Raw genomic sequence first — 27,436 nt, 5'->3', positions numbered from 1 at the left:
CCAGATAAACAAGATATTTTTCCTCTGACGTCCTCTTGTCACCCAGAGGAAGGCCAATGAGGTGTGTTTCGGGTCATAGGGGGCACGACCATATATAGGCAGAGCGTTGAAGCTGGCATAACACATCTTGCTTTTTTCTTCTTGGTCAGGGAAAGTGCTGTCAAATGACTTCTGTATCACTCAGAGACAAAATTGAAACGGTTTTAGAAACTAGAGATTGTTTTCTTTCCAATGGTATTATTTATATGCATATAGTAAGAGCAATAATTGAATAAGAGGCAGTTTAATCTGTAGAGCAAATTATGCTAATAGAAAATAGCACCCCCTGTATTCTCAAGAAGTTTAACTTAAGCCAAGTGAGACATGTTTGCGAAGATGTTTTCCGCCTGTCTCTCTGGTCTTTAACCTTTTCACATGTGAGTTCTAAATACCTCTAACGGTCACCCCGGTGTAAGTTTTTTTTTATGCACATGATGTCAGAATACGCTCACTTTTCCAAAATTTGATTGTTACGCAACATGACAGTTAATCCGCGCTGCCATCAAACCGAGACACGCTGCCTGCTTTAATTTCTAGGCGGTTTCAACTTGTCCATTTCAAATGATTTTCGAACAGTTTGAATTGTGTGTTCCGCCTCCTCATAAAAGTAGGCCATTTCACTTTTGTGGACAATTATCATTTTTGGCTTTACTGAGCCGGACAAACTTCCCCAAGCACTTCCCATTGTTTCCGCAGATCAAGTATGCAGACATTTGCACATCTCCAGTCAGAACAGGACCTGCACAAACTGTTTCACATTTTCTGGCTGGTGCCCACATTGCCTTCATTGTTGTTTTCCTTACTACATGATGATAACTTTGGACGTGTGCGTTCCTATGAAAGTAAGTACCTTATTACGTTATTTTAGTTTCTGCATGTCGTTTCTACTGTAGCTCACTATCTTTGGACAATAAAACATGTGTGTATTCTTTATAACCACGGACATGCAAGGTACTTATTGCTTAACCTTTATGGTGTTATACTCAATTGTGCTTATGTAGCTAGCTACATTCTTCTATTAGCTCTGTAAAACAATGCTAATTGCGTCAGAAGTATTAGCTTGTTGTCTTTTGAAGATACCTTGACCTTATGACCATGGTTTGTTTTAATTTGGCCTGTTTAGCATAGCTCTGTTCTGCCCTTCCCCCTTGTGGAGTACAACAGTTACTGTTTCTTACGTTATATATCTCATATCTGTGATTTTGTCAATGCAATTTATTCCTTTTATAGCAGTGTTATGTTACTTTGTAATTGTTTTATTGCTGTATCTTGATATTGTATTCTAATGACTAATAATTATTTTTGATTCTGTACTTTCAGAAACCACACACAAAGTATTGAACATTATTTGCCAATTATTTGTCAATATCATAACTGGAGCTTGACATTTTGAAGCTGATGATTGAAGCCAGCTTTTGCATGCTAGCAACATATTGTTTGAGCGTACACTCGTTAACTGTTTTACGATGAAAACACAGCAAGAAAACACATAGGCCTATATGTAAATGTTGCTGGTGGTTAAACAACAACTTTTTTTACTAGATAAAAAAAACTTCACGAACGTATGAATATGCATAACCCATATTTAATATTCATGCAGTGATTGAACAACTGAATTTCCTCCCCCCATCTCTAAAGGCATATAATGGAACTCTACTTCCAATTACAAAAAATCCCTTGTTCAGTAATTATCTCACCTGTTAGTTGGCTGTGAACTATGTGGCCATTGAGGGCAGCAGTGTCAGATGGAAAAATATCTTCTTATACCACTTGGTAGTTTTCCGAGCGCATTCCACAAAGCTGTGTATCATGTCCCCCTTATCCACTGTTCACATTTTGAGGTTAAAGTCAAGCACACAGTCTGGTTTGATCTTTCTCTCCCGTCAGGTGGTCCACCTCCCCTGTGGCCGACATGGTTGCTGTATGAACAGTGGAGAGGACATGGACGTCTCGTTTGTCATGCCACTTTACAGCCAGCTGTTAACCATTCTCCTTGAACTCCACTTCCCCTCTCTGCATCTTCCTTCATCCGAATGCCGGCATCCCCTTTCTGTTCGACCCTGTGCTGTTGGAGAGCAGATGCTGGAAGAGTGTGGGGACTGCTGTACCAATTGTCCACATACAAAGTGTGTCCCTTGCCAAGATGAGGAGCCAGCATGGTCATCACCACCAACCTGGACACCCCAAGCCCCTCATAATGTTTAATGTCAGTGGTGGAACCTGTGTAGACTATAATGTCCTGGACAAATCATGTCTTCACGCCGCACATGACAAAGAACTTGACCCCAAACCTGTGCCTTTTGGAGGGAATATATTGACGGAACGCCAGCCAACCCTTCCATAACATCAGGGACTCATCAATGCATAAGTCATGGTATGGCACAAAGACCTAACCAAATGCTGATGTCAGGTTGGTAAGAACAGAAATTATTTTGTGTAACGGGTCATTTAGGTTGGCAGCAGCATTGTTGACGAAATGCAGGCATCGCAGCAGAACTAGGAAGTGGTATTGGAAAAAGAAGGTGGCAAAGAACGGAGTTGATAACATTGGATCTGTGCTTCAGTATTCTCCAAGGGAGCTCTTCTTTACTATTCCCATTAGGACTGTCACCAGGATGGTATACATTTCACTAATTGTGGTTGTCACCCATTTAGAGTTTGCCCCTCACTCCTGGCTCGCTCTTCTCCTGTAGCTCCAAGGTGTAGTTATTGGTCTCCTCTACTTTGTCTCCCACCAGCTCCTCTGTCAGAAACGGCAAGGAGCTTTGCACTCCAGACTGAGACTCATCAAAGCAAACGGCAGGGCCAGGAGGGGTGAAATGGTTGAAGGCCTTCCAGCTACAACAGACCTCCTGTACTTCATTCACTGTCGGTCTGTCTACATCACCACCAGCATCTTCAAAGGGACCTGGGACTTCGTCAGTGGGCAAGGTGTCCTCAGATTCAGGGTTCTCAATGGATACAAGGTCGGGGGGGCAGCTCCTCAGAATCTGATTCCTGACTTTCATATTCAGACTCATTGTCAGAATTTATAAAATTGCAATTTTTTCCGCATTTGTGAGTTGCCTCCTTTTTGAAAGACATTGCTAATGCTACAGCTTAGCCCACTAGCTACATACATGTGAGCCGTTTCAGTAAACTAAGTGGCTTGCGAAAGTATTCACCACCCTTGGCATTTTTCCTATTTTGTTGCCTTACAACCTGGAAATAAAATAGATTTTTGGGGGGGTTGTATAACTTCTCACGAGTCACCAACCCTGATCCGGTAGCACCCCCCACCCCCCACCCCACTGAGTAGCATAGCTAGCATAGCGTCACAAGTAACTTGTAGCATCTAAATATCATTAAATCACAAGTCTAAGACACCAGATGAAAGATACAGGTCTTGTGAATAAAGCCACCATTTCAGATTTTTAAAATGTTTTACAGGGAAGACACAATATGTAAATCTATTAGCTAACCACGTTAGCAAAGGACACGATATTTTTACTCCCAACAGCCTTTTCCTGCGTCAGTAGCTATCACTAATTCGACGAAATAAAAATATATATAGCCACTAACCAAGAAACAACTTCATAAGATGACAGTCTGATAACATATTTATGGAATTGCATAGTTTTTTTTTTTTAAATGTGCATTTTTCAGGTATAAATCACAGTTCTACATTGCAGCTGCAATCTGAAAAGGTGCCGACCAAGCCAGAACAATTACAGAGACCAACGTCATATAACGAATTACTCATCTTAAAACATTTCAGAAAAATACACAGCGTACAGATATTGAAAGCCCAACATCTGGTGAATCCAAACAATATTTCAGATTTATGAAATGTTTTATAACGAAAACAAAATGTAGCGCTAAATTAGCATAGCTATACCAGGCAGATTCGGCTAGGCGCCCACGGCCAGTTCACATGCACAACAGATATGATATAACATCGTAAATTGGGTCTTACTATGGCTGATCTTTCATCAGAATGTTGATCAAAGTGTCCTTTGTCAAGATGAGTCGTTGGTTCCGTTCAGAATTGTTCCTTGCCCACTCCATTTAGCACAGGTACCGGTCGAGTGGCACGGATTTCTCAAACGTAAATACAATCCGACAACGGAACACCGCAAAACTCCCGGAAAAATTCAAATAATCTGATTAAACTATATTGAAAAAACATACATTACGATGATATGGTCACATGTATCAAACAAAATTCGACACGGAGATAGTTTTCATACATAACGCCAGCAAAACAGTACACAATCGCAGCTCAAATTCGAGCGATTCAGTAAACCGGAAGTTGTCGGTCACGCCAAAGAAATGGGTCCTATTTCACGTCAGTCCCAGATAAACAATGAATTTCTCCTCTGACGTCCTCTTGACAACCAGAGGAAGGCGAATGAAGTGTGTTTCTGGTCATAGGGGGCACGACCATATATAGGCAGAGCTTTGAAGCCAGCATAACACATCTTGATTTTATGTTCTTGGTCATGGAAAGTGCTGTGAAATGACTTCTGTATCACTCAGAGACAAAATTGAAACGGTTTTAGAAACTAGAGACTGTTTTCTTTCCAAAGGTATTATTTATATGCATATAGTAAGAGCAATAATTGAATAAGAGGCAGTTTAATCTTTAGAGCAAATTATGCTAATGCGAAAATAGCACCCCCTGTATTCTCAAGAAGATAACTTGATTTACACAACATGCCTACCACTTTGAAGACGCACAATCTTTTTATTGTGAAACAAACAAGAAATAAGACAAAAAACCTCATAACTATTCACCCCCCCAAAGTCCATATATTGTAATCCACCTTTTACAGCAATTACAGCTACAAGTCTCTTGGGGTATGTCTCTATAAGCTTGGCACATCTAGCCACTGGGATTTTAGCCCATTCCTCAAGGAAAAACTGCTCCAGCTCCTTCAAGTTGGATGGGTTCTGCTGGTGTACAGCAATCTTTTAAGTCATACCACAGATTCTCAATTGGATTGAGGTCTGGGCTTTGACAAGGCCATTCCAAGACATTTAAATATTTCCCCATAAACCACTCAAGTTTGGCTTCAGCAGTATGCTTAGGATCAATGTCCTGCTGGAAGGTGAACCTCCGTCCCATTCTCAAATCTCTGGAAGACTGAAACAGGTTTCCCTCAAGAATTTCCCTGTATTTAGCACCATCCATCATTCCTTCAATTCTGACCAGTTTCACAGTCCCTGCCGATGAAAAACATGATGGTGTTCTCGGGGTGATGGGAAGTGTTGGGTTTGCGCCAGACATAGCGTTTTCCTTGTCTCATCTGACCAGAGTACCTTCTTCCATATGTTTGGGGAGTCTCGCACATGCCTTTTTGCTTATTTTTCTTTAAGCAATGGCTTTTTTTTTGTTGCTTTGACCCCTTTTTTCTCCCCAATTTCGTGGTATCCAATTGGTAGTAGTTACAGTCTTGTCTCATCGCTGCAACTCCCATACGGACTCGGGAGAGGCGAAGGTCGAGAGCCATGTGTCCTCCGAAACACAACCCAACCAAGCCACACTGCCCATCCAACCCGGAAGCCAGTCGCACCAATGTGTCGGAGGAAACACCGTACACCTGGTGACCTGGTCAGTGTGCACTACGTCCGGCACACCACAGGTGTAGCTAATGCGCGATGAGAAAAGGATATCTCTGCTGGCCAAACCCTCCCTAACCCGGACAACGCTGTGCCAATTGTGTGCCGCCCCATGGGCCTCCCTGTCGCGGCCGGCTGCGACAGAGCCTGGACTCGAACCCAGAATCTCTGGTGGCACAGCCTTAGACCACTGCGCCACCTGGGAGGCCCAGCAATGGATTTTTTTTGGCCACTCTTCCGTAAAGCCCAGCTCTGTGGAGTGTACGGCTTAGAATGGTCCTATGGACAGATACTCTAATCTCCATTGTGGAGCTTTGCAGCTCCTTCAGAGTTATCTTTGGTCTCTTTGTTGCCTCTCTGATTAATGCCCTCCTTGCCTGGTCTGTGAGTTTTGATGGGCGGCCTTCTCTTGACAGGTTTGTTGTGGTGCCATTTTCTTTCCATTTTTAAAAACTTGATTAAATGGTGCTCCGTGGGATGTTCAAAGTTTTGGATATTTTTTTGAACCCAACACTGATCAGTACTTATCCACAACTTTGTCCCTGAGCTCCTTGGTCTTCATGGTGCCGATTGCTTGGTGGTGTTGCAGACTCTGGGGCCTTTCAGAACAGGTGTATATATACTGAGATCATGTGACAGATCATGTGACACTTAGATTGCACAAAGGTGGACTTTATTTAACTAATTATATGACTTTTGAAGGTAATTGGTTGCACCAGATCTTATTTAGAAGCTTCGTAGCAAAGGGGGTAAATACATACAGTATGCACGCACGCACGCACCACTTTTTCCGTAATTTTTATTTTTTTATTTTTTTGCCAGTTCTTTTTTTAATTTCACTTCACCAATTTGGACTATTTTGTGTATGTCCATTACGTGAAATCAAAATTAAAATCCATTTAAATTACAGATTGTAATGCAAAAATAATTGAAAAATGCGAAGGGGTGTGAATACTTTTGCAAGGCACTGTATGTCGCAGGTCACTTATAACGATGTACACTGAGAGTCGGGAAGCAAGTTCAGGGAGTGAATACATTTAATAAATAAATTAACAAAACAATAAACACAAACAGCGAACCGACATGAAACAGGAACAATGACGACTGGGGAAGAAACCGAAGGGAGTGACGTATAAAGAGCAGGTAATCAAAGAGGTGATGGAGTCCACGTGTGTGTCATTATGCGCATAACTCTGGTGACAGGTGTGCCACTTAACGAGCAGCCTGGTGACCTAGAGGCCAAAGTGTGAGCACACATAACATCACTACTTCACACGAGAGCCATTTGAACATATTCTTTTTTTTTTAGCAATGTGTTTTTGGGCAGAAATGCCTTCTGGAACATGTGCATTTTCATATGCCTTAATAACAAACGTGTATGCCATCTGTGAATACAAATACAATTGTTAAATTACGAGCCTAGATGGTTTAGCCTCAGAAAAAAACGGCAACCTTCCTGCTAGCCATGATTGGCTGAGATAATGAGTGGGCTGGACATGCCGAGAGATGAGTTGGGATTGGTCTGCCATATAGCATGCTTCCTGTCCATTTGAGCTGGTCAGTATGTCTAGGTAATCCTGTCTAACGCTCCTTTAAAAAAAACATATTTCTTAGTAGAACTGCGGACCACTTTCTGGAGGACTGAGTTTTGAAATCAGTGGAATTCAAGTTTCAAAACTAAGGAGATGGAGAAAACACCTGTCTCCAGATTACATTTTCAAACTAAGGGCAACCATGGCATCTATGACAGGGAGAAGCATCCAACCATAATGTATATGGGTAAGATAGACTTGCCAGCTACATTTTCAGATATTACACACTCATAATTTTTACAATCGTTTTCATTTCAAGTTAAAGTATAGCAAGTTAAAGTGTTAGCAAGTTAAAATTGTGTGAAAGATCTTATTATTTGTATCTCAGAGCCATTTGCTTGGCTAGTTATAGCCTGATTTTAGCGAGTTAACATTGAACCTGATTGGTTAGCTACCTGTAGATTCATGCAGGGTAGTAACATCATGAGATGGGATTATGGTTCATTGTTTACCTAGCTAGCTAGCTACATGTCTTCACAAAAGATTCAACTATGCAAGTCACATTTTCGGGTGCGTTTGTAAATTCAGTCTGACCATCTACTCCGATTTCAGAGTACTCTTGTCTGATTGTGCCAGAGTGCAGAATAACTGCACAATTTACGAACTCTCAGCAACAGTTGAATATGGCCAGTGTCAGTAAACGTCAGCAAAAAAGCGTAAATAAATCGTTGCCGGTAGCACAGTCAGTCACCAACACTTTGGATAACATGAAAATAGCCTATCCAGCTCTGCTAGGGTGAGTAAAATGGTCAGTGGGTGTTCTCTCATTTGTGTCTGGAAGTAGCTAGCAAGCTAACCAATGTTTAAATAAAAAAAAATGTATTCAACCTTTTTTTAACAGGCAGATAAGAACAAATTCTTATTTACAATGTTAGCCATAGTGAGGTCAGAACGCTCGGATCAACCCTACTGATGGGCCAGAGTGTCCAATTTGCGCTCTGAACACACCGAGAGTGAAACGTTTTGAATTTACGAACGGGCAATCTGACAGCACAGTTGCAGTCACCAACGCCCTGGATAACATAACAGCCTAACCAGCTCTGCTTGGGCGAGGAATGTTTAGTGAGATGTTCTCTCATTCGCGTCTGGAAGTAGCTAGCCAGTTAGCTTGGGTGCTTGACTGCTGTTAATACAGAATGCTCGAATCAACCGTTAAAGAGATGGGTCGGGCTAAAGCTTAAGAGGGTGTGAACCATGCTGAATGGGTGTCAACAACAAATAGCTTTCCAGTTGGTACCAAAGCATTCAAATGCCATTTTCTCAAAAGTGAGTTTACAAGTTTGTCAACTTTCAAAGCAGAATTACTTTCCCATTGTTCCTCAAATGCAGTGTATGATATACAATTTTGTAGCTCTGTCTTTGCATAAAAGCAATGTAAAAAACACAATTTCAAAAGACCTGACTCAAGGTGGTCGGTCACACATAAACAACACTGAATGGCTCTAATTGGGTGTCAGAGGTTACATGCTTGACCGCCGGCACAAGCCATGTTTGTTGACATACATTGCATTCTGGGTTTCATTTAAATGTCAGTCGGACCAAACAAATGAGGTGAGGGAGGGTTCACTCATCTTTTGAGTAAACTTCTGGATGTTAACGATGGCAGACGACACACGCCCTTCAACAAGCATACTGCAAAAAGACCAAACTCATCTTGTCTCTTATTTTTGGTTGACGTGAAAAAACAAACATGGCAGCGCCTTCAAACTACCCATCGTCTGATTACTTTCAATTTATAGAAAGTGTTTTTACTCAATTATTTTGATCAATGGTTAGCTCACCTGTGATGCTCCCGAGTGACGCAGCGGTCTAAGGCACTGCATCTCAGTGCTAGAGGCGTCACCACAGACCCTGGTTCGATTCCAGGCTGTATCAAAACCAGCCGTGATTGGGAGTCCCATAGGGCGGCACGCAACTGGCCCAGCGTCATCCGGGCTAGGCCGTCTTTGTAAATAAGAATATGTTCTTAACTGACTTGCCTAGTTAAATAAAGGTAAAATAAAAATGTGAGGAATTATAAATAGTTTTAGCTAATTCATGTTGTGGTTTCTGTCAGACGAGTTATCTAAATATTGTGGTATGCTGTAGCTCTGAACTAGAGGTTGACCGATTAATCGGAATGGCCGATTAATTAGGGCCAATTTCAAGTTTTCATAACAATCGGTAATCAGCATTTTTGGACACTGATTGTGGCCGATTACATTGCACTCCACGAGGAGACTGCGTGGCAGGCTGACTACCTGTTACGTGAGTGCAGCAAGAAGCCAAGGTAAGTTTTTAGCTAGCATTTAACTTATCTTATAAAAAACAATCAATCTTAACATAATCACTAGTTATGGTTGATTATATTACTCGTTTATCTAGTTTGTCCTGCGTTGCATATAATCGATGCGGTGCCTGTTAATTTCTCATCGAATCACAGCCTACCTCGCCAAATGGGTGATGATTTAACAAGCGCATTCGCGAAAAAAAGCACTGTTGTTGCACCAATGTGTACCTAACCATAAACATCAATGCCTTTCTTTAAAAGCAATACACAAGTATAGATTTTTAAACCTGGATATTTAGTTAATATTGCCAGCTAACATTAATTTCTTTTAACTAGGGAAATTGTGTCACTTCTCTTGCGTTCCGTACAAGCAGAGTCAGGGTATATGCAGCAGTTTGGTCCACCTGGCTCGTTGTGAACTGTGTGAAGACCATTTCTTCCTAACAAAGACCATAATTAATTTGCCAGAATTGTACATAATTATGACATAACATTAATTGAAGGTTGTGCAATGTAACAGTAATATTCAGATTTAGGGATGCCACCCGTTAGATAAAATACGGAACGGTTCCGTATTTCACTTTTTCTTCGAAATAATACTTTCCGGATTTGACCATATTAATGACCTAAGGCTCGTATTTCTGTGTGTTATTATGTTATAATTAAGTCTATGATTTGATATTTGATAGAGCAGTCTGACTGAGCAGTGGTAGGCAGCAGCATGCTCGTAAGCATTCATTCAAGCAGCTCTTCGCTGTGCTTCAAGCATTGAGCTGTTTATGCTCAGACTTCAAGCCTATCAACTCCCGACATTAGGCTGGTGTAACCGAAGTGAAATGGCTAGTAGGTTAGCGGGGTGCGCGCTAATAGCGTTTCAATCGGTGACGTCACTCGCTCTGAGACCTTGAAGTAGTTGTTCCCCTTGAAGTAGTTGTTCCCCGCGGCTTTTGTGGAGCGATAGGTAACGATGCTTCGAGGGTGGCTGTTGTCGATGTGTCCCTGGTTCGAGCCCAGGTAGGGGCGAGGAGAGGGACGGAAGCTATGCTGTTACACTGGCAATACTATAGTACCTTTAAGAACATCCAATAGTCAAAGGTATATGAAATGCAAATGGTATAGAGAGAAATAGGCCTATAATTACTATAATAACTATAACCTAAAACTTCTTACCTGGGAATATTGAAGACTCATGATAAAAGGAACCACCAGCTTTCATATGTTCTCATGTTCTGAGCAAGGAACTTAAACGTTAGCTTTTTTACATGGCACATATTGCACTTTTTCTTTCTTCTCCAACACTTTGTTTTTGCATTATTTAAACCAAATTGAACATGTATCATTATTTATTTGAGGCTAATTTATTGACGTATTATATTAGGTTAAAATAAAAGTGTTCATTCAGTATTGTTGTAATTGTCATTATTACAAATAAATACATAAATAAATAGGCCGATTACTCAGTATCGGCTTTTTTTGGTCCTCCAATAATCGGTATCGGCGTTGAAAAATCATAATCGGTCGACCTCTAGTCTGAACATTGCATCCAAAAATAAACTGGCCACATTCAGGACATAACTTTGTAAGGACTGTGTTTGTGCAAAATGTTTCTGTGAAAAAACATTGTGGCTAGCTCAAAAGCTGACTGTTGCGCCACTCGAAACTGGACTTTCTAAATAAGAGTTTTAATCAAACCGGTTTGAGCGTACGCTGCAGGGACCACTGCAGAATGATCACACCCGTTTGTTGGTACGTGTGAAAAGGTTAAGAAGATTGGGATGTTGCAGAGTAAATCTAAAGATATCCTAATGTTAAGTCGGTGCCTTTAATGCCTTTAACTTCTTGTCAATATATCAATAAGGGGGCGCGAATAATAGGACTCAACATTTTCCACAGAAATACGAAATAACATCATAAATTGTTCTTACTTTTTCTGAGCTTCCATCAGAATCTTGTACAAGGAGTCCTTTGTCCAGAATAAATCGTTGTTTGGTTTTAGAATGTCCTTCTCTCCTGTCGAATTCGCTCCACAAGGCTAGCCAATGTTGATGACGTTCCCAATTTCTCTCGACGCAGAGAACGGAAAACTCCAAAAGTCCCATTAAACGTTGAATAAACTGATGAAACTCGGTTGAAAAAACCTACTTTATGATGTTTTTCTAATATCTATCAAATAAAAACAGAGCCGGAGATATTAGCCGTGTATACCGAACGCTTATCATAAGACAACATGGAGGCACTTCCCGCGCCTAGGTAGAGAAAGGAAATTCTGGTCACGTCATTCCAAGAGCTCTTGTTCGACCTCAGATCAAGCTAGACACCTAGCAGGCACCTTCCACTGCCTGTTGATATCTAGTGGAAGGCGTATGCAGTGCATGCATATCCATAAATATTAGGCAATTGAATAGGCAGGCCCTGGAACAGAGCATCGTTTTCAGATTTTTCACTTCCTGTTTGGAAGTTTGCTGCAAAATGAGTTCTGTTTTACTCACAGATATAATTCAAACAGTTTTAGAAACTTGAGAGTGTTTTCTATCCAATAGTAATAATAATATGCATATTGTACGATCTAGAATAGAGTACGAGGCCGTTTAAATAGGATTTTTTCCCAAAGTGAAAACAGCGCCCCCTATTCACAAGAAGGTAAACCTGGTTTGCTGTTCATTATACCAACATTAGATGGAACAGAGTTCCATGCCAAAATTGTTCTATATAATACTGTATGCTTTCTTGAATTTGTTCTGGATCTGTGGACTGTGAAAAGACCCCTGGTGGCATGTCTGGTGGGTTAAGTGTGTGTGTCAGAGTTGTGTGTAAATTAACTAGGCAATCAATTTGGGATTTTCAACACATTGTTTCTTTTCAAAATAAGTGATGCAGTCACTCTCCTCAACTCTTAGCTAAGAGAGACTGGCATGTATAGTTTTTATATCAGCCCTCTGATTGCAATGAAAAGCAAGACGTGCCGCTCTGTTCTGGGCCAGCTGCAATTTAACTAGGTCTTTCCTTGCAGCACTTGACCACACGACTGGACAAGAATCAAGATTAGACAAAACTAGAGCCAGAAGGACATTTTGGAGTGTGGTGTCAAAGCAGAGCATCTCTTTATTATGGACAGACCTTTCCCCATCTTTACAACCATTGAATCTACAGTACAAGTCAAAAGTTTGAACACACCTACTCATTCAAGGGTTTTTCTTTATTTTTACTTTTTTTCTACATTGTAGAATAATAGTGACGACATCAAAAATATGAAATAACACATGGAATGATGTAGTAACCAAAAGTGTTAAATCAAAATGTATTTATATTTGAGATTCTTCAAAGTAGCCAACCTTTGCCTTGATGGCAGTTTTACACACGCTTGGCATTCTCTCAACCAGCTTCACCTGGAATGCTTTTACAACACTCTTAGAGGTCCCACATATGCTGAACACTTGTTGGCTGCTTTTCCTTCACTCTACAGTCCAACTCATCCCAAACCATCTCAATTGGGTTGAGGTCGGGTGATGTGGAGGCCAGGTCATCCGATGCTGCACTCCATCATTCTCCTTCGTCAAATAGCCCTTACACAGCCTGGAGGTGTGTTGGGTCATTGTCCAATTGACAAACAAATGATAGTCTCACGAAGCGCAAACCAGATGGGATGGCATATCGTTGCAGAATGCTGTGGTGACAATGCTGATAAGTCTGCCATGAATTGTAATTAATCACAGACAGTGTCATCAGCAACGCACCATCACACTTCCTCCTCCATGCTTCATGGTGGGAACCACACATGCCGAGATCATACGTTCACCTACTCTGCGTCTCACAAACAGACGGCGGTTGTAACCAAAAATCAAAAATTTGGACTGATCAGACCAAAGGAAGGATTTCCACCAGAATGAGTAGTTGTGTTCAAACTTTTGACTGGTCTGTACATGTTTTGACCATGACAGTTTACAATCTAATTAGTCTCCGTAACTTGTTCAACAGCCACACCATTCATTAACAGATTCAGCGGAGGTCTAGAACTTATGGAATGATTTGTACCAAATGCAATGCTCTTAGTTTTAGAGATGTTCAGGACCAGTTTATTCCACACATTCCAAAACACTATTAAGGGTTTCACTATTTGACTTCATTAGCTGTGGTTGCTGATGTGTGTATGGTTGAATCATCAGCATACATGGACACAGATGCTTTGTTTAATTACCAGTGGCAGGTCATTGGTAAAAATAGTAAAGAGTAGAGGGCCTAGAGAACTGCCCTGCGGTACACCACACTTTACATATTTGACATTAGAGAAGCTTCAATTAAAGAAAACCCTTTGAGTTCTATTAGATAGATTGCTTTCATTCCACGATATGGCAGAGGTTGAAAAGCCATAACCCAGGCTATGGTCAATAATATCAAAGGCTGTACTGAAATCTAACAGTACAGCTCCCACAATCTTCCTATTATCAATTTCTTTCAACCGATCATCAGTCATTTGTATCAGGGCAGAACATTGGGTGCCCTTCTCTATAAGCATGCTGAAAGTCAGTTGTAAAATGTGTTTACAGAGAAATAGCATTGTTTTTGGTCAAACACCATTTTTTTCAACAGTTTGCTAAGAGCTGCTAGCAAGCCGGCTCCTTATTAATCACATCAGACCAACAACTATTTTTAACATCATCCACATAAGTCACAGCAAAATCTGTTGTATGATCTCTTATACACTATTTTAGGCCCCTCTTTTAGAACTTTGGCTTTCCTGGATATAGTCACTATATTGTGATCACTGCATCCGATGGGTACGGATACAGCTTTAGAACAAAGTTCAACAGTATTAGTTCAAATGTGATCGGATGATCTTGTTCCTGTAGTGTTTGTAAACATCCTGGTAAATTGATTAATAACCTGAACCAGATTACAGGCACTGGTTACAGTGAGAAGCTTCCTCTTGAGCGGACAGCTTGATGAAAACCAGTCAATATTCAGGTACCCAAGAAAGTAGACCTCTCTGTTTACATCACATTCACTTTCAAGCATTTCACACATATTATTTAAATATGGACTATTCGCACTTGGTGGCCTATAGCAACACCCCAAAAGAAAAAGGCTTTAGATGTGCCAAGTGAACCTGCAACCACAACACTTCAATATCACATGACATAAGATCTTCTAAGCCTTACAGGGATATGGCTCTGCATATTTACATCAACACCTCCCCCATAAGCATTTCTGTCTCTTCTATAGATGTTATGTCCTTATATTGCTACTGCTGTATCAGAGTCTCAGAAATGCCTAATATGTTAATGTCAGCTGATGTTACCAAGTTATTGATTTCATTAACCTTATTTCTAAGGCTACATATATTAATATGGGCTATTTTCAGCCCGTTCCTGGGTAGTTTATCAGAGATTGACATAATATGGAAAAGAGCAAACAAAGCAAGAGAAAACAATATACATTCAGCAGTTCATTAATCAATTGGTGTGTGTGTGTGTGTGTGTGCTGCCGGGTTGAAGCTACAAACCCATAGGTTTGGCTCACTCATCCCTTCCAGGCTTCTGGGAGGGAGGGAGGACAATGAGCCTGTCATAGCAGATTTAAGCAATGTCCACAAGCTCTCTGGCAGCTTTCATGGCTGGGATCAGTTATTTCCTCTTCTGGCGCACAGCTTCAGGATTGTCCTCGTTGAGGAAGATATACGTTCCTCTCAAGTTCTTGGCTCTTTCCAGAACAGCTACCTTGTCCTTGAACCTCAAGAACTTGACCGCTATCGGCCTGGGACTGTCACCTTGGCCGGTGGTGGGGTTTCCAGTCCTGTGGGCGCTCTCCACCTCAATTTTCCTTTGGTTCAATATCTCAGAGATCATTTCCCTCACTTTGTCCTTAGACTCCATCCAGGTCTCATGTGGAGATTCTGCAATTCTATCCACAACCATGTTATTCCGCCTTGATTGTCCCTCAATCATTTGTCCTTCATTGTTATCATGGATTCACATAAAGAACTGATGTCCTCTCTCAATGACTTACAGATTGCTGTCCTCTTGCCGTTCTCCTGTTTCAACTCATTAAGTTGACCCTGGAAGAACTGCAAGCTGTTCTTCAGGTCCTGGACCTTTCTGGTTAGGTCGTCCATTCTTTTATTAGTTGAATCCACCAGTATTTGGACAAAACACTTGAAGCAATGTTCTTGTTGTAAAAATGGCACTATTTTTGTTAGTTTAAAACAGGGGTGGGCAACTCCAGTCCGAGGGCCTGATTGATGTCACACTTTTTCTCCATCCCTAAAAAACACTGATTAATCAAATTGCATTCTAAACTGAATATCCTGATTAGGTGATTATTGTTAGATGTTAGATGTTAGATGTTAGATGGAGCTGGGGCAAAACTGTGACACCAATCAGGCCCCCAATAACTGGAGTTGCCCACCCCTGGTTTAAAAGATCCTTCACCTGTGATGGAGCGACACCACTGTCCTCAGCGGTACTCCCGCCGGCTTTGTTCTTTGTCATGGTAGCTAGAAACGTACAGTTGAAGTCGAAAGTTTACACACACTTATTTTTCACTCCACTCCACAAATGTATTTTTAACAAACTATAGTTTCGGGCAAATCGGTTAGGACATCTACTTCGTGCATGACACAAGTCATTTTTCAAACAATTGTTTACAGACAGATTATTTCACTCATAATTCACTGTATCACAATTCCAGTGGGTCAGAAGTTTACATACACTAAGTTGACTGTGCTTTTAAACAGCTTGGAAAATTCCAGAAAATGATGTCATGGCTTTAGAAGCCTCTGATAGGCTAATTGACAGTATTTGAGTCAATTGGAGGAGTACCTGTGGATGTATTTCAATGGCTACCTTCAAACTCAGTACCTCCTTGCTTGACATCATGGGTAAATCAAAAGAAATCAGCCAAGACCTCAGAAAAATAATTGTAGACCTCCACAAGTCTGAATCATCATTGGGAGCAATTACCAAATGCCTGAAGGTACCACATTCATCTGTACAAACAATAGTACGCAAGTATAAACACCATGGGACCACGTAGCCGTCATACCGCTCAGGAAGGAGACGTGTTCTGTCTCCTAGAGATGAACGTACTTTGGTGCGAAAAGTGCAAATCAATCCCGGAACAACAGCAAAGAACCTTGTGAAGATGCTGGAGGAAACGGGTACAAAAGTATCTATTTCCACAGTTAAACGAGTCCTATATCGACATAACCTGAAAGGCCGCTCAGCTTGGAAGAAGCCACTGCTCCAAAACCGCCACAAAAAATGCTAGACTACGGTTTGCAACTGCACATGGGAACAAAGATCGTACTTTTTTGAGAAATGTCCTCTGTTTTGATGAAACAAAAATAGAATTGTTTGGCCATAATGACCATCATTATGTTTGGAGGAAAAAGGGGAAGGCTTGCAAGCCGAAGAACACCATCCCAACCGTGAGGCACGGGGGTGGCAGCATCATGTTGTGGGGGTGCTTTGCTGCAGGAGGGACTGGTGCACTTCACAAAATAGATGAGGAATTGAAAATCATGTGGATATATTGAAGCAACATCTCAAGACATCAGTCAGGAAGTTAAAGCTTGGTCGCAAATTGGTCTTCCAAATGGACAATGACCGCAAGCATACTTCCAAAGTTGTGGCAAAATGGCTTACGGACAACAAAATCAAGGTATTGGAGTGGCCATCCCAAAGCCCTGACCTCAATCCTATAGAAAATGTGTGGGCAGAACTGAAAAAGCATGTGCAAGCAAGGAGGCTTACACACCTGACTCAGTTATACCAGCTCTGTCAGGAGGAATGGGCAAAATTCACCCAACTTATTGTGGGAAGCTTGTGGAAGTCTACCCAAAACATTTGACCTAAGTTAAACATTTTAAAAGGCAATGCTACCAAATACTAATTGAATGTATGTAAACTTCTGACCCACTGGGAATGTGATGAAAGAAATAAGAGCTGAAGCAAATCATTCTCTCTACAATTATTCTGACATTTCACATTCTTAAAATAAAGTGGTGATCCTAACTGACCTAAGACAGGGAATTTTTACTAGGATTAAATGTCAATAATTGTGAAAAACTGAGTTTAAATGTGTTTGGCTAAGGTGTATGTAAACTTCCGACTTCAACTGTATACCTCAATGACCTCGTACCCCTGCACATCGACTCGATACTGGTACCTCATGTATATTGCCAAGTTATCGTTATTCATTCCTTGTAAATATTTTTCTATTATTTAAAAAAAAATCTCTACATTGTAGGGAAGGGCCCGTGAGTAATATTTCACTGTTAGTCTACACCTGTTGTTTACGAAGCATGTGAAAAATAACATTTGATTTGATTTGAATGTGTTCCTCTTTTCACTTCTCAGTCAACATGCCTGGTAGTAATAAATAGTTGTGTTACTGTAGCAGCATGCCATTGGGAAATAAATTCTGAGATGGGGATTAGAGGCTGAATTGTCTTTTCTCTCTTTTCCCAGTATCAAAAACCTGTCCAAAACATGTGCCTCATACTGCGTACAAAGATTGCTCTACATTTCCCACTCTTCTCTTAGGCAGTTGATCAGTCACTGCCTCGAACAGTATCCTTACTGTATTATTTACAGTACTGTGACTGTCTACATCCCAAATGGCAAGCTATTCCCTATATAGTACACTACTAGTAGTGCATTATACAGAGAATATGGTGCCATTTGGGACACATATTAAGTCTACATCACAGTACTTTATCTGTAACTCTGTGCACGTTACTGTAGGTAATGTATTGTTGACCGTCTGCAAACATTGAACAAACGCCACAAAAACGAGATGAAAGTCAGCTGGATTAAAAGCCTCTCAGAGATCTGAGGGCACCTCAAGGCAATCCGTCATTTGGGTTTAGTTGAGGTTACAGGAGACGGAGCCTGCGTCCCAAATGTCACCCTACTGTTCATTCAGAAAGTATTCAGACCCCTTGACTCTTTCCACATTTTGTTACGTTAGAATTTATTTAAATTGCTTTTTCACCTCATCAATCTACACACCCCATAATAACAAAGCAAAAACAGATTTTTATTTGTCATAAAAGCAAGGGGAAAAACATCTGCATTGCCATTGATTTTAATCATTCATCCGCTGACTTCTTAATCAACGATGTGGACAGTATATGAATCACTAAACTCTGTAGCTCTTCCTCTCTGGGAAATTCAGTCACATGTGAGTTCTCTGGAGGCGAGTTCTGTTGAGGGAACATGCACAGATAATTCCTGCGTACAGCGACAGTTTTGCTTATCCAATCCTCCGTGTGCGATGTCTTTGCTCTTTCTTTCGGTTTCATTTCGGTGAATCGATGCTCCATTTGCTCAGACAAGGGAGGAGGGAAGCTCATGTGTTTGTGTTGCTTTTTCTATTTCTGTATCTGTGTCTGTCGGGGGAGAATAGCAGCAACATACTGCAGCAACGTACATTTGGAGACACAGTTTCTCTGTTGTTTCTCTCTGGGTTAGCGTGTTTGCTTGCTTGTTGTTGCGTTACAGTAGGGGTGTTAATTAAGAAGCTGCGTGTGTCAACTATTTTACGGTGGGTGGGATGTTAAGCCCAGTTTACATCTAACAGACGAGATGTTCCTATCAATTTTAAAACAAAGCTTGCTTGATCTGAACGGTTTGGCTGGAGTTTCCAAGATCCAACATATCAAATCTTAGCAAAAGATTTGAGACGAGACAGGTCCATTTAGCAGAAGTGTGGACTTGAGTAACAACTTTCACTCTAGTCTGACTCACGTCACAAATTTGATTATTTGAGACTATACTTCGTAGACTTGGATTTGGAGCCTCAAGACTCAGTTTTGTGGCAATCATAAAATGTTGTCAGCCGGTTATTGTTATGCAAAAGCCTGCCGGTTTAACTGTAATTGACCATTAATTAACATAAACACGTTTAGCATTTCCAGGCCTCCACACATACAACATGCTTACAAGCCGCTGATGCGGGCCTTTGGAACATATACATTTAAAAAAGTGTAATAAAGCAATTTAATATACAGCAGCACAATAAATACATTTATTTTAGGCAGGTCTAAAGAAAATATATTTCAGAAGAACAGAAGAGTTGGCCTACTGTATGTTGTTAGGTTCTAATTCTCAGAGTAAAAACTTGACGGACACTATGAAACCTTAAACCAAGTGTATTCTTCCCAGAGGATCAATACAGCTGCATTAGACGACAACACAAGCACTGATATTTAACTATGCCGAGTCTCCACCTACACATCTGAACAGCCATTGCATCTCTGTTGCTAGACAGAACCTTAGTGATATCTGTTCTTCCTCACCTCATCTGACCTGACCTCTACCCCAAAGTGCTAACTCCTCCCCAACTCAAGGCTGTCATGGTGATTGATACCAGACTGTGTCTCTTCTCCTCCCAGAGGATCCCTCACATAGGATCCCTGATGGCTAACAATAACATGTCCTGACATGATGTAAATGTTATACATTACCCTCTCTCCCTCAGTGACATGAGTAAGTATATTTCATATTCTCAGAACCCAACAATGTTATCTGGCTATGCACCATGCCATAGGCTGTGGGCTTGTTAATTTAACAAGTCCTGTGCCATTATTCATATTATATGATTTTATAGGAAGAGAATATCATTTAAGTTAGCTGAATGAAATGTAAAGGACATTTTTCCCATTCCAGAGTGAGTGCGTGCGCATATGAAGTGGCTATGTTGAGCATAAAAGTGATAATTTGAAACAGGTACTATATGCTTGATTTAGAGTTATGTGGCAACTTTAGTAATGAATGACACAAATCTTAGAATGTCTTAGAAATCAAAACGTATATGGCCTTCATGATGCGATGAATTGAGAAATTCGCAAAAAGAACTTGAGCTCTGTTCCTTGCCTCAGGCTGCATATGCTGTTCTCTCAAGTGATCATATTTTTACCCATCAGACTGTTCTCAATTTAATATTTTCTAATATGTCAAATCAGTTTAGATTTAGAATGGCCCATTACCAAGTGGAAAGGAACGGGGCAGGGGAAAAAGACAGGTCATCCGTATGCACGCGGATAGCTGATGGAAGCCACTCTCCCGCTGGTTCTTTTTTCTCACTCAAGCTGGTAGGTTGACCACATCAAATAAAAAATAAAAATGCAGGACAACAAGATGATTTTGTGGGACATTCACAGAACAGTGTAGCCTACAGTATCAGTCAAAAGTTGTAGAATAATAGTGAAGAAGACGAAACAATGAAATAACACTTATGGAATCATGTAGTAACCAAAAAAGTGTTGAAGGAGTTCCCACATATGCTGAGCACTTGTTGGCTGCTTTTCCTTCACTCTGCATTCCAATTCATCCCAAACCATCTCAAGTTGGTGGAGGTCGGGTGATTGTGGAGGCCAGATCATCTGATAAAGCTCTCCTTCTTGGTCCAACAGCGCTTACACAGCCTGGAGGTGTGTTTTGGGTCAGTTTTGGGTCATTGTCAAGTTGAAAAACAAATGATAGTCCCACTAAGCGCATATCAGATGGGATGGCGTATCGCTGCAGAATGCTGTGGTAGCCATGTTGGTTAAGTGTGGCTTGAATTATAAATATATCAGTGTCACCAGCAAAGCACCATCACACCTCCTCCTCTATGCTTAACGGTGGGAACCACACATGCAGAGATCATCCGTTCACCTACTCTGCGTCTCACATGGCGGTTACATTTACATTTACATTTAAGTCATTTAGCAGACGCTCTTATCCAGAGCGACTTACACATTGGAAAGTTCATACATATTCATCCTGGTCCCCCCGTGGGAATTGAACCCACAACCCTGGCGTTGCAAGCGCCATGCTCTACCAACTGAGCCACACGGGACCGTGTGGAACCAAAAATCTCAAATTTGGACTCATCAGACCAATGGACAAATTTCTACCAGTCTAATGTCCACTGCTGGTGTTTCTTGTCCCAAGAAAGTATATTCTTCTTATTGGTGTGCTTTAGTAGTGGTTTCTTTGCAGCAATTCGACCATGAAGGCCTGATTCACCAGTCTCCTCTGAACAGTTGATGTTGAGATGTGTATGTTACTTGAACTTTGTGAAACATTTATTTGGGCTGCAATCTGAGGTGCAGTTATTATAATGAATTGATCCTCTGCAGAAGAGGTAACTCTTGGTCTACCTTTCCTGTGGCGGTCCTCATGAGAGCCAGTTTCATCATAGCGCTTGATGGTTTTTGCTACTGCTCTTGAAGAAACTTTAAAAGTTCTTGAAATTTTCCGGATTGACTGACCTTCAAGTCTTGAAGTAATGATGGACTGTCGTTTCTCTTTACTTGTTTGAGCTGTTCTTGCCATAAAATGGACTTGGTATTTTACCAAATAGGGCTATCTTGTGTATACCAACCCTACCTTGTCACAACACAACTGATTGGCTCAAATGCATTAAGAAGGAAATAAATTCTACAAATTAACTTTTAACAAGGCACACCTTTTAATTAAAATGCATTCCAGGTGACTACCTCATGAAGCTGGTTGAGAGAATACCACGAGTGTGCAAAGCTGTCATCAAGGCAAAGGGTGGCCACGTTGAAGAATCTAAAATCTAAAATATATTTTGATTTGTTTTACACTTTTTTTGGTTACTACATGAGTCCATATGTGTTGTCTTCAATATTATTCTACAATGGTGAAATTAGTAAAAATAAAGAAAAACCCTGCAATGAGTACGTTTGTGCAAACTTTTGACTGGTACTGTATAAATTCAATCAAATAGTCTAGTACACTCAACAAAACTTTTCAAATGTTCAAATCAAAAGGCTATTGCATGGGTGCTTCGCAAATTCAGAACCGCTGGTCACCAACTTAATAAACTAAAGCACTCAACATTGGGAATGAGATCAGAATGACTGCTTATGCTTGATCCATATGTTAAATAATAAAATAGGTAGCCTACAAAACTAAAACAATTTGTATGTTCAAATCAAAAGGCCTGATTAACATGACATCAATAATGCAGCCACAGTCTCTGGTGTCGATACATTCAGAAATCAAAAGATGGTTTAGGGTTTTGTTTAAAAGCTCCAACAAAGGCCAAGTGAACAATAAATACTTTTCAATGAGAAAACAGAAATCCACATAAAAAATGTTTTCAAAGATGCAGCATACGATGCAATACTCGTGATCATTTTAAGGAGAACAAAAACTACTTAGCCTCCATTTGTACCACCGCAGAAAATCTTCACTATTTGGCATCTTCCAAATTATGTAGCCATATTCAAAGCATTCTCGTTTTTTGAAAAATTACATACCATAAGACTATAAGACATAAGTTCTATTTTTCGTAATGAGAATGTGTCATGCGCGATTGAGTTGTTTTGTTTTATTTGTTAATTTCGGTAGCACATCCCTATATCTGATTATCAGCAGTTGTCAAAGCCGAAATTAGTACAGTATGACATCCGGCATTTGAAGTATACTTGATTTTCGAAATGTTACATACTATAAATACATTTTCGCATACTAAAACGGCCTTCTGTTTAGGACGCAAGTATGGGTTTTCAGATACGGGTCAATTTTGGGACCAGTTCTCTTTACTATTTATATAAATAATATTGGTCTATCTATTAAATCCTGTAATATTCATCTGTATGCAGACAATTTGGTTACGTATGCCATTGCACCAACTCTTGACCAAACTGTGTTAGAGCTGCAATCTGATTTTACAAAAAGCCCTTGATATAAAACTTTGACTTAATGAGGGCAAAACGGAATATATGTTCTTGAACTCACTCAAAAATGTCTTAGATGGACTACATCTAAGACCATCATTGGATGGTTCTCTCATCGAGCGGGTTACCGTCTATAAATATTTGGACGTTTCGATTGATAAAGATCTAATGTTTAAAAAACACACAAAAGATCTAATTAAAAAGATTTTAAAGTAGGCTTCATTTTTAGAAATATATCTTGCCTCTCTAAGCAGCAGGAAGCAGATTGTACAATCAACTTTCCTGCCACTTTTGGACTATGTTGACACCATTTATCACAATTCAGCAAACACCACTCTAGAAACCTTTGGATGCAGTCTACCATAGCATACTTTGCTTTATCATAGGTGACAGGTGTAATACTCCCCACTGTATCCTGTCTCAGAAGGTCGGCTCGTCCTCACTGAAGTCCCCTACATATTTCATTACTCCCTTTTTGTTTGCAAAGCTCCGCTGAAAAACATAAAATAGAGACACCAAACCTGTTCACACTCATGGTTAACTGTCAAGGTTCCACTAGTCTCTACCAAACGAGGTAAATCTGCCTTCAGTTTTAGTGCCCCCCATTATTGGAATAACCTACAAAACTCCCTACATTTTCACTCTCTCGTGTGTCTAGGGCAGTTTAGGACTTTAATGTTGAATGTGTTTAATGAGAATTGCAACTTTCATATGTAGTTTTTTAAAAATTGATTATTTTGAATTGTTCTATTGCTGTCCTCAGGGCACCATTGTGAATAAATACAAGTTTGATAAAATGTTGTTCTTGGGTGCAGAGGTTTTCAAATCAGAACTGACTGACTCAGTGAACATAGCAGACAAGCACAACCCCTCTCAAAGACTCTGCCTAAGCCTGTTCCCATGTGATGTCTCTCAGACCAGTTGGCACTTTTCACTCAATGTTTTGAAAAGGGTCGACATGCATGACCATCATGTCTACTAATAGACTTGCAGAGGAACTGTGACTGTGGCAGTCATTTTCAATCATTGATTACTCTTATTGTGACGATGCTACCAAGACACGTCTAATTGGTGCCATGTAACTCCCTATCAGATGTCCTACTGTGTTCATTGATTGGCTGTTGTGTCTCTGAGTCTTTTTCAAAAGTGCTTACAGAGGCTTTCCATATCTTAGGCTGACGCATTTTAAGATAGAATCTGCGTACCAATTTACACCCTATTCCCTTTATTGACCATGGCCCATAGAGAATGGTCATGCATGGAATAAGGTGCCATTTTGGACACAGCCAGTCATTAAATAGCAACACAGAGAAGATAAAACCTTGTGATTATTTTCCTTTGTTTGACTCTTCGGGATTAGGTGTTCATACCGAATGGCAGGATAGTTGATATTCTTCAGGCTCCCGCAGCAGTACACATGTCAGTGGAGATTGCTATTGTAATCCATGAAATGCATTGACATCCCTATTCTGTAATGAAAGGGCTTATTGGCAAAGCCTGACTTGGTGGCCAAGCTTCTCAGTGCTATTAACACTGGAAATGTTCATTAAACCGTCTTTTCACACACACAAAACACAAACAGACACACAGTCAAATTTGTTAACAGACAATGTACAGCTATAGGTAAATCCCCCTTGAAGGATATTCAATAGCTGCTGGAAATATCTCACACATGGAACCTCCATATCAGACATGTGAAATTGTGCTTATAAGTGTGTATGTGTCATTTTAGACTTTGTATTCCCTTCACAGTACACTCCTTTTGACCAGAGGCCCATAGTAATGGGCCCAGGTCAAAAGTAGGGTACAAGGGGTATACTTAATACCATTGAGACATCCTTACTCTCTAATTAAAAAACAGCCTCTGTGGTATTACTGAATTAGGAGCGAGCTTGCAGAGTGAGAGCAAGTAATTAGGCGGGGTGGAGCTTTGCCAAGGAGGCTGGGGCTCAGTTGGATCTCTGTGTGTGTGTGTGTGAGCTCTGTTGAAGTGCGGGATCCTAGTGAGTGGGTAAGGCTCCCACCGGTGGACCTATGAGAGGCCTGACTGATACTGCTACTGATAAAAGCACTCAGGGCTCCAGCAAATGTACTTCACGTCTCATCTTCATGGAGCTAATTCCCCCTGTGTGTGCATGTATTTTTTTATTTATTTAACCTTTATTTAACTAGGCAAGTCAGTTAAGAACAAATTCTTATGTACCATGACGGCTTACCCCGGCCAAACCCTAACGAAGCTGGGCCAATTGTGTGCCGCCCTATGGGACTCCCTAACCCTAACTAGCTATCATTGAACCTATTTGGTTAACTTTAGTTAGATATGATTTGATCTCCCAATGACGGATGGTTGTAATACAGCCTGGAATCAAACCAGGGTCTGTAGTGATGAGAGAGAGAGAGTGTGCATTTGTGAGCAAGCGAAAGGGGTTCTACAAAACAAAGTAATCTGCGATTGAATAGTCTCTAACCAATCAGAATGTCAAAGCCAATGATGAATTTTCTAAACGCTGCTTTACCCACTTATGTTCTGGCTCTGACCCAACCCATCGGTTTCTAGGACCAGATGGTTTTTTAATGGATTGGCCAGAGCAAGGAGTTTAGTTTTGCCTGCCTGTGTTGGCATAGGGAATCACAAATAACCAATATGTGACCGACCGGCTCAAATCGGTCTTATGTAGCAACATTTGAAATTTTATTTTTTACATAGGCTAAAAGTAGAGACACTTTGAGCCACAAAATTGTATATCATACACTGCATTTGAGGAACAATTCAACATTGCTCACACCCTCTTAAGCCAGCTCCACCCATCTCTTTAAGGATTCACATGTGAGGTCATGTGCCACCTGTCACGCCCTGGCCTTAGTATTCTTTGTTTTCTTTATTATTTTAGTTAGGTCAGGGTGTGACATGGGGAATGTTTGTGTTTTGTCTCGTTTTGGGTGGTTATATGGTAAAGGTGGTGTTGGGTTTAGTGTATGGGTTTGTGTTGAGTGAATGTTTCTAGGTATGTCTATGGTTGCCTGAGTGGTTCTCAATCAGAGACAGATGTCTTTCATTTGTCTCTGATTGGGAGCCATATTTAAGGCAGCCATAGGCATCATGCGTTTGTGGGTAATTTTCTATGTTCTATGTTGCATGTGTGCACTTAGTGCTTATAGCTTCACGTTCGTCTGTCGGTTGTTTTGTTCATTTTGTAAGTATTTGTTTTTTTCCTTCATTAAAAGAAGATGTATTTTTCACGCGCTGCGCCTTGGTCCTCTCTCTCTTATCAAGACGATCGTGACACCACCTAAACATTAAGTAGTGTAGTAAAGATTAAGACTAAAATGGTAAAAGTAGTAGCCTACGATAAGAAAAAATTCCTGGTATACAGAATGTATCTGTTAGATGACGCTTACACAGATACACTTATCTAAATTTATGGGTCATATGAAAGAAATTCTATAACCCCCAGCCACATATTACCAAGTGAATAGGTCTCTAAAGAAGGTGTAAACAGTACAGCCGAATGGTTACTTGCATAGTAGCAATATCAGAAATGGATGGTGCCAATGTGAATCAAATAATATACAGTATGTAGAAGAACAATTTCAATAACAATATCAGTGATAGATGAGGTAGTTATATGCATACAAACAGGGGTAAAGTGGCAGCAGGATCATAAAAAAAATAGTAGCAGCAACGTATGTGTGTTAGGAGTGTCATTTGAGTAGAGACACTGCAGATAGTGGCAGTGGTGTAAAGTACTTAAGTAAAAAATACTTTAAAGTACTACATAAGTAGTTTTTTGCGGTATCTGTACTTTATTTTACTATTTATATTTTTGACAACTTTTACTTCACTACATTCCTAAAGAAAATATTGTACTTTTTACTCCATACATTTTCCCTGACAACCAAAAGTACTCATTACATTTTGAATTCTTAGCAGGACAGGAACATTTTCAAAATCCCACGCGTATCAAGAGTACACTTAGTCATCCCTACTGCCTCTGGACTGGCGGACTCACTAAACACAAATGCATCTTTTGTAAATAATGTCAGTGTTGGAGTGTGCCCCTGGCTAGCCGTACATTTTTTAAACAAGAAAATGGTGCCGTCTGCTTTGCTTAATATAAGTACATTTAAATGACTTTTACTTTTGATACTTACATATATTTAGACTTTTACTCAAGTAGTATTTTACTGGCTGACTTTCACTTTTACTTGAGTAACTTTCTTATTAAGGTATCTATACTTTTA

At 40.4% G+C, this 27,436-nt stretch overlaps 1 protein-coding gene and 1 non-coding gene across 3 annotated transcripts in view; one reads left to right on the top strand and one right to left on the bottom strand.

Annotated features, from left to right (window-relative positions):
* The window catches only part of LOC139563269 (protein kinase C-binding protein NELL1-like), a 498,410-nt gene that overhangs the window by 20,014 nt on the left and 450,960 nt on the right, over positions 1-27,436 (top strand). The window lies entirely within an intron of this gene.
* Positions 21,268-21,344, bottom strand: trnaa-ugc (transfer RNA alanine (anticodon UGC)). Its single transcript has one exon. It is a non-coding gene; the product is annotated as a tRNA-Ala (tRNA).

This window comes from Salvelinus alpinus, chromosome 33 (genome assembly GCF_045679555.1).
Source record: "Salvelinus alpinus chromosome 33, SLU_Salpinus.1, whole genome shotgun sequence".
NCBI lineage: Eukaryota > Metazoa > Chordata > Actinopteri > Salmoniformes > Salmonidae > Salvelinus > Salvelinus alpinus.
Note: the sequence above shows the minus strand (reverse complement) of the source record. Positions and strands in the feature narration are given on the sequence as shown.